The sequence below is a fragment of the Pantherophis guttatus genome, chromosome 1 (genome assembly GCF_059756535.1).
Source record: "Pantherophis guttatus breed Tessera chromosome 1, ASM5975653v1, whole genome shotgun sequence".
Lineage (NCBI taxonomy): Eukaryota > Metazoa > Chordata > Lepidosauria > Squamata > Colubridae > Pantherophis > Pantherophis guttatus.
In genome coordinates, this window is record NC_142063.1 from 27,198,550 (window position 1) to 27,208,006 (window position 9,457).

A 9,457-nucleotide genomic window follows, 5' to 3' on the forward strand; every position below is an offset into this window, starting at 1 on the left:
AACTCTTGCTAATCTTATTGAGTCTGATCCTGAAAATATTGCAACAGGCACAGTAGTTAGAATGCAGTATTGCAGGCTAATTCTGCTGACTGCAGATTGCCAGCAGTTTGGCAGTTCAAATCTCACCAGGCTCAAGGCTGACTCAACCTTCCATCCTTCCAAAGTCAGTAAAATAAGGAGCTAGATTGTTGGGGGCGATATGCTGATTCTGTAAACCCCTTAGAGAGGGCTGTAAAGCACCGTGAAGCTGTATATTCTAAGTGCTATTGCTATTAAAACTCCCTGTGAAGATAATTAGAAAGAGGGGATAACCAAAACATATGTAGGTAGCTGTTTGGAAGCCTGTTACTCAATTTTAATGAATGTGTCTTCTGTGCTCAGAAAAGCTAAAAAGTGGGAAAAGACTGAATGGGTAACAAATCTGGACTAGACTGTCTGCTGGAATATATGTAGGGACCCACTGTTCTCAGAGCATTGAGCCTACCACTTCCCAAGTTCTATCCATGTTCTCTGCCACCAATTACACACATGGGCAGTTTCTGATACAACACAAAAGCTTACTTTTCCAGATAGGAAAAATGCTCATTCCAAAATAATACAAGGGAGGTCAGGTTTCAGTCTATTCAGCTGACTCAAATCTAAGGAATTTAAAGCAAATAGAACACAAATGGCTAACAAAAAGCCACTCAACCTGCAGTTTCCTTTAGGGTCTTTAGTAGCAGCTCAGCTAATTTCCTTCCTTCCTGTCTTTTTCTTAATTACTCATATGTTGCTGCCTCAGGACCTTGCTTAGCTCAGGCTCTGAATCAGCTGATTAAGTTTGCACCTATGTGTTGTCAGATGTGCAAAGTGCAAGCTGAAGCTCAGACTAGGGAAGTTCTTTCACTAATTCTTGTAGAGCAGGCTGTTGTTTAGTCTGGTCAACTCTTCAGCTTGAATAGTCAGACAATCCAATGCAACAGATCATGTATACGTTCTCATGCACAGGGAAAGAGGCAATCCCTTACTCCATGCATAGAAGAATGTGGAATCATTTAGCCAGAGGAGTTGGATATCAAGAAAGGGAGAGGATTTTCATTTTTCAAGGAGGTAAGGAAGAGATTCCATGAAGGCTATAGTGAGTCTGATGCATAGACTGTATCTTATCCTTTGGGTGAAGATTTTCCAACATTTAACAGAGTAACAGAATAACAGAGTTGGAAGGGACCTTGGAGGTCTTCTAGTCTAACCACCTGCTCAAGCAGGAAACCCTATACCAGGGGTCTTCAAACTTGACAGCTTTAAGACTAATGGACTTCAACTCCCAGAATTACTCCTCCAGTCATGTTAGCTCAGGAATTCTGGGAGTTGAAGTCCACAAGTCTTAAACTTACCAAGTTTGAAGACCCTTGCCCTATACCATTTAAGACAAATGGTTGTCCAATCTCTTCTTTAAAACCTCCAGTGTTGGAGCACCTACAACTTCTGAAGGCAAGTCAGTCCACTGATTAATTGTTTTAACTGTCAGGAAATTTCTCCTTAAGTTCTAGGTTGGTTCTCTCCTTGATTAGTTTCCATCCATTTATTTCTTTGTGTCCTGCCTTCGGGTGCTGTGGAGAATAGGTTGACCCTCCTCTTCCTTGTGGCAGCCCCTTAGATAGTGGAACACTGCTATCATGTCACCCCTAGTCCAGGGGTGAAATCCAATTTTTGTCCCTACTGGTTCTGTGGGCGTGGCTTGGTGGGTGTGGCAGGGGAAGGATATTGCAAAATCTCCATTCCCACCTCACTAGGGGAAGGATACTGCAAAATCCCCATTCCCTCCCCACTCTGGGGCCAGCCAGAGGTGGTATTTGCCAGTTCTCCAAATTACTCAAAATTTCTGCTACCGGTTCTCCAGAACCTGTTAGAATCTGCTGGATTTCACCCCTGCCCCAGTCCTTCTTTTAATTAAACAAGATATACCCTGTTCCAGCAACTGTTCTTCATATGTTTTAACCTTCAGTCCCCTAATCATCTTTGTTGCTCTTCTCTGCACTCTTTTCAGAATCTCAACATCTTTTTAATATCTTTTTTACATCCTTGTTTAATATATGCCTGATTAAATCACTTTAGTGACTGAGTAAGCAATGATCCCTCTTTCCTGAGAGGAGTCTTACTTGGAGGAAGAGTTGTCATTGCAATGAGGGAGAGAGAAATGTACATCTACCTCTGTTAGTAGTAAACTAAGAGAAAAAATTCATGAGAAAATGACATGCAAAAGAACAGATTTGAATAGGTGTCCAAGAAGTAGCTGACCATGCCTAGATACTACTAACAGGGTACCTGCATACCTGTGGATCAGTGGTGAAATCCAATTTTTTTTTACTACCCGTTCTGTGGGCGTGGCTTGGTGGGCATGGTGTGGCTTGGTGGGCGTGGCAGGGGAAGGAAACTGCAAAATTCCCATTCACTCCCCACTCCTGGGGGAAGGATATTGCAAAATCTCCATTCCCAGCCCACTCTGGGGCCAGCCAGAGGTGGTATTTGCCAATTCTCCAAACTACTCAAAATTTCCACTACCAGTTCTCCAAACTGCTCAAAATTTCCTGCTGGATTTCACGCCTTCTGTGGATCAATTATAACAAAATGATGAGTTTGATTAGGCACTAAGAACCTCAGCCCATTTTAATGTGTCATGCATGCAACACCCAGCTATACCTACCATTTTGATATTGTTGAATCTGTTTCTAGACATTCCTGATTGCCAAGGTACATTATTAAATAATGACAGTTTTTCTAGGATTCTCCAAAGTTTTCCATTGTTTGTGTTATCTCATTTGTGATTTGTTATGCTTCCTCTCTCAGGCCCTTTGAAAATCCCAAATAAATCAAATATTGAACAAAGCAACAGAAACTTTCACAGATATTTCTGCATTTCAAAGATAATGGCTGCTTTTCAAAAGGCATCATTCCATCTTAACTGGCAAAAAATATGGGCCATTTGTGAAATTAATCCATGAAGCATAATTGGCTTCATACGCTGCTCCTTGAAATGTTAATAAATGTTAATAAAAACTGGAGTTTCCTTTTGACAAGTGCCTTGCCCCCCAGGCTTTGCAAAAATGCATCACAGGATTAAAGGTGAACAGAAGATATTTGGAAAGGGAAAATAGAACTATTGATAGTATCTCTAAATTTGAGATGCATACACATATATGAGATTGTGCAAAAAGTAAACCAACAAACTGATCTTTTTGAAATTCGCTTATCAAAGATTATCTTTAATCATATTAGATGGATTCTTTTTATAGTATCTATACATTCTGATCTTAGCAAATTATTTTCATGTTGGTTTAGCTCTTAGTGCTTGAAGACACTGATTTTCCCCACTTCTTGAACTCTATGTACTGTCCTTGATGGTGGGACATTTTCTACAAACCCACATTTGTAAAAACCCCAAGTCTAAGCTAATTTGGGAGAAACAGTTTATATTTGCTCTTTCTTTTAGAAAGAGAAAAACTTTTCCTTTTAGCAAGTTTGCTCTGTGCTTATGTCATCAGAAGTCTGATGCAGCTGATAAAGTGAGCTACAGCACCCCAATTATGCCTTTTAATAGTATTTATTAGTTGGAAAAGGTGCTACCATACTCCTGATTTATTTTATTTTTTTTGCCACCATAGACTAACATAACTCCTCCGCTTTATTTAAGGCCATTTCGTTTCCATTTGGAAGGATGTATAGAGATGGCTTAAACACCATCTTGACAGTTTTATTTTGCTAAACTGATTTGGCCTCACAGAGAGCAGTGCATTTGATAATTGTTTAGTAGTGAATTTTCCCCTTTAACTGTTTCATACTGGGCTATTATGATGAATGCTTTGGAAACTATCAAATATACAGAAATATATATATGGACAGATAGTCTCTCTCTCCCTCTCCTATGTAGCAATGTATTTGCTTATCTTTTTATTAAGGGTGAGAAAGGGGGGAAAAGTTCATTCATGGAGCCTTGAAAAATTGTGGTACAATACTCAACAAGGTTGCAGTTTGAAAAGGGGAAGAGGAAACACTTGAGGTTCTTTTTTGAATTCAGTGTTTTGATTATTGGCTGAATTCTTTGTATTCAGTGACTGTTTCATGTTCATGTTTTCTCTGAGTCTCAAACTTACAAACATAATTTACAAACAGAAATAATCTTTTTGATGTTCTTGTTCTGGCTCTGGTAGACATTATTAATTATCAAGCTCAGGTAATTATGGCTACGTTCTTCAATCTTCTTTTCTTCTCTATAACTTCTAACAGATATCTACCATTTGTAAGCAATTTGGGGGTCACCTTAGCACGTAGAGGTCCATGCCCTGAGATAGCTATAATATCTATTTTCACTTGATACATTTTAGTTCCTAATTTTAATCTTTACCTATATTCAAGTTGGACAATTCACTTGTTATGTATGAATAAATTATCGCAGTTGGGTATAAAGTGATGGTGACATACGCCATTGCCAGGTGACTTTCTTAAGCACAAAAGCACAACATGTGGATGTCGGTTTACTGTGGACTGGGTCCTATCACTTCTGCCTGATCTTTCATGGCTTTCCTTGTCGTCGAAAAGGGTATTCTTCTTTGTATTTGTTCTGTTGTTTTTAATGATTTTTTTCTTACTTGTGATAGCTGGTCCAGCAGAAAAGTCAATTTAGGAGGCCCCATTGGTGTCAGTTCATCCACTTCCTTAGGATTTTGAGCACCATTGAATAAATAAAAACAGCAGAGAATGCTGTGAAAATGTTAACAATATATGTTTTATATACATAGTAGCACAGGTTCTGAAATTCTTGACAATGGCATTGAGTTTTCTATTTATTGTGGTAAACAGCCTCCTGTTAATTCTCCTACATTTTTTGAATAACATTTACATCTTATGTAAAAAAAAACAAAAAACCCACCAGACTCAAGAATGTCTGATTGCTGTGTTATCTCTCTTTTTCTCTTTGTGCAACTAACTCAGGCTCACTGTGTTAGAACAACAGTTTGAAGCTTGGGACTTTCTGCATATCAAAGTCACTTAGTTACATTTCAAAGATTGCCCATGAATTGTTTTCACTCTTTGAAGGATATCTGTGTTGTGTTCCTTCATCTTAAAAAAAAAAAAAGTTGTAAAGCGTTTTGTGTTTTTGTGTATTTCTAGTGTTAGGATTGTTTTTTTTCCAATCAAGTCTTGGATCAACCAAGTGCAACCGTTGGTTGAAACAGGAATTAATGGATCAGCTTGTCACTCAATCAGCTGGGTGACTTTGGGCCAGTCACTCAAGCTTGACATTGTGAGCTGACAGAGAGAGTGACTGGCCCAAAGTCACCCAGCTGCTTTCATGCCTAGGGTGCAACTAGAACACACAGTCTCCTCGTTTCTAGCCTGCTGCCTTCATTACTAAACCCAACTGGCTCTCATTTTATTCTAAAGGAATGTCCTTTGGAATTCAGGCTCATTTTACCTGTGTTTATGTTTGTACTATTTTTACTAACATTCTCCAGAAGACCTATGTAACCTTGAAATGTTGGCTGCTCTTGAATGTGTGGATGTGTGTACTAACTTTGAAAATATTTTTATTTATTTATTTATTTATTTTGTAAAGCATGTATAAAATAACAAGATAAGATAAGTATAAAACATGATTATGAATACATGAGATGGTTACAAATAAAAGGGGGACATTAGGACAAGGACGGTAGGCACATTGGTGCGCTTATGCACGCTCCTTACAGACCTCTTAGGTAATGGGGTGAGGTTGACAGTAGACAGTCTAAGGTTGAAGTTTTGGGGGTTTGGGGAAGAAACCACAGAGTCAAGTAGTGCATTCCAGGCATTGACCACTCTGTTGCTGAAGTCGTATTTTCTGCAATCAAGTTTGGAGCGGTTTACCTTAAGTTTATATCTATTGTGTGCTGGTGTATGGTTGTGGTTGAAGCTGAAGTAGTCATTGACAGGAAGGACATGTGTGTTTGTTTGCATCCTCTCCAGTTAGTTATGTGCTTGTTTGCATCCTCTCCAGTTAGTGGTGTTATTTGTTGAGTTTTTCTACCACATTGGTATGAATATAATATGTACACATTTCTTTTTCCCATTTACATCCATGTATTCCCTCATCCTCACCTTTCCCAATGAATTCTTCAGACAGTGAGACTTATTTTTACTCTAACCTGTTTAGAGAACTTGTATCAGCTTTTTCCATTCTTGGCTCTGGCAGTTATTGTTCCCAAAGCAGCTGTTCTGTTAAAAGAAAAGCAATTTCCAGTTCTTTGCTGATCAGACTTTGTGTGTGCATGAGTGTGTGTGTGAGAGAGAGAAAGAGAGAGAGAGAGAGAGAGAGGGAGAGGGAAGGGAGAGGGAGAGGGTATGAGAGCCACAGGACTAATTGCTTGACATCAGAATGACTTTTTGTATTTTCATATTTGTGAGTTGCACTTTAGATTACACAAAATAATATAAAATTTATAATGGTAAGAACTATCATTAAATTGTGTCTTCAAGTCAATCTTGACTCCAGGTAAGTATCTGGATAAGTCCCTGCAGTTTTCTTGACAAATTTAGGCCAGTGAATTTAACCTGCTGCTACTCACTGTAGTAAATTAGATACCACTGAGATAGACTTCGCTGCATGGACATATACTCAACTTCTTAATTGTTTCCCTTGGAGCAACAATGTTGTTCCTCCAAGGATAATTTTGTAATCTCCTTGATAGCATTAATCTAACTTATACATTTTCCTTCAATTCTTCTATTTCCCTCAATCTTGGCAAACAGGATTATTTTTAGTCCATTCATGAAGTATGTGAATTTTTGGATGTTAATCATCATTCAAGGGAGCTGCTTATTTTTACTTTTTTTTTAAAAAAAAAAACTTATTCGTTTTACCCTTTGGCTCTCAGAACACAATAATACTCCTTCCAACTATTTTACTCCCATGACAATGACCTTGTGAAATAGGTTGGATTAAGAGAAAAAGGCTGTCTGAAAGTCACTTAATATAAAGGAGTACAGAGATAACCTTGAACAAGGAATGGAAGAATGATTAAGTAAATATCATCTTAAACCCGGAAAAGAAAAGGGGTGAGAAAGCCACTCAGGATATCCTTGTTTTGATTATATTTTGTATTAAAGGAGCCGGAGAGAAACTCTGACAGGATTTCAAGATTTTGTTATTATAATCTGTCTGTTCCCTAATTTAGCCTTCCTTGTAGGGCTGATACCTGAAAGCATTATAAGAAAGCTTTGATGATCAAAGCCATGATGGTCAGAGGTAAATATCTGTGATCCTATCTCATTATACTTATATCATGTAATTCATAATATAAGAGGGAAAATGAATTAATGGAATAATATTGGAATAAATTGTGCTATGACATTACACAGATAGATGGGAACAAGATGTGAAAGTATCAGAAAAACTAACGGGGGCATTTTGGAGACCCAAGAATGAATAAAAAGAGTTACTATGGGTTAAGTAACTGCTTAGAAAAAATGAATACATGGTTTAAGCATTAGTCTGACTGTCTATTTATGGGGCAAGGAATTATTTGATTTGATTATTTATAGTGAAAGGTTGAGATAATGAGATAATTGAGATACTGAGAAATTTTGAATGAGAGGAACATTTTATTTATGTCAAGAGTGCATCTCGGGAATAGGGCATGGAAGAAAAAGAATTGAAAGTAGAATGACTACAAAAAGGGAATGTATGAAAAAGGGAATTGGGTGATGGTATTTATTTATATTTAATTATCTTCTCCAATTGACTTCCATCTTTATTTTTTTCTGAGCTCACCTTCTCCTTATTTTCTAGTCATCATCAAGTTTCTCTTCTTAATATTTAGCATTAACTAAGATGCTTTATTAACTAAGGTGCTTTATTTAATTACTTTCATAATCAGCGCTTCTAAATTTTCTTTACTTTCAGCTTGCAAAGTGCTTTTGTCTCTGCAACTCAAAGCCTTCATACTGAGCTTTCTACTTCAATTTCAGCTGTTCTCTACCAATTTTACCAGTCTTTGATACAGCCCACATAAGATTGAAGACAAAGATGGGAACAGTATCCATTTTCCCCTCATTTCATTCCCTATTCTGAACTCAATTTCTCTAGTTTCAATTCTTACTGTAGCTTCTTGATCATTGTAAACACACCTCAAAGGAATAATGAGTATTCTGACATACCCACAGGCTTAATATTGTCCCTGTTCGGGCATGATCTACACAAGGGCTGCGCTTTATTCAAAAAATTAAAGATAACCCTGTGTTCATATTCTTTTTTTATATTCTTCACTATTCCAACTTCGTATTAGCTGTCTTGATCTCATGCTTCACTACCCTTTCTGAAACCTGCCTCTTCATTAGATGTTTTCTTTGTTCAGGTATGACACTGTTCTTCTAAGATCATAAACAAAACTTTGGTTGCTTGAGTCATTAATGTAATGACTCAATATTTGCATATTCACTATCATCTGCTTTTCCAGAGAGCATCTCTCTGAACTTTTCCAACCTCCAAACCACAGAATCTTGTTCCATATTTGTTGACATGGAGATGTTAACAGTTTAACTGGCACTTCTCATGAAGCCATAGACAAAGCACATCTATGCTTGGTGCTTTTCTATTTGATATCTGATATTTGATAAGTCAGCTGCATATAATTTTCTCAGTTCCAAAATATATCCACTCTCTGCAAACACTTCTGTCAGTTCTATAATCTCATTTGTAAGATGTCCCAGCATAGTGTTTCTATTCTCCTTTAACTACATTAGCCTCTATTAGATCTTATTAATGACTGAATACACCTACCTTTGCAGTACATTTTTCTTGATTTCACTAATCATACTAAAAACATCTCTCATTAACCTTTATTTGGTTATTTTCCTCTGTTACTGACATTCTTGACTAAATATTCTTCTTTCTTTTGTCTTGTTAGATGCTGGATATCTGACATCATTGATACATCTTTCTTGTTGCCTATAGTGTTCATCCTCAGTGGGTTTTTTGGTGGGTTTTTTGTTTTTGTTTTTTTGCTATTGTGATAATTTATTCTGAAAGCCACTTGGAATTTTCCATCTTTGATATTTCAGTAACTTTCTCTCTCCCCCTCCCCCCAACTACTATTTTCCTTTGCCTCTTTCTATACCTTCTGAAGCAGGGGTGAAATCCAGCAGGTTCTGAAAGGTTCTGGAGAACCGGTAGCGGAAATTTTGAGTAGTTCAGAGAACCGGCAAATACCACCTCTGGCTGGCCCCAGGGTGGGGTGGGAATGGAGATTTTGCAATATCCTTCCCAGGAGTGGGGTGGGAATGGAGATTTTGCAATATCCGTCCTCTGCCACGCCCACCAAGCCACACCCACCAAGCCACACCACGCCCATCAAGCCACACCCACAGAACCAGTAGTAAAAAAAATTGGATTTCACCACTGTTCTGAAAGTCTGTGTGGAACAGGTTAAACATAATAAATTTGTTC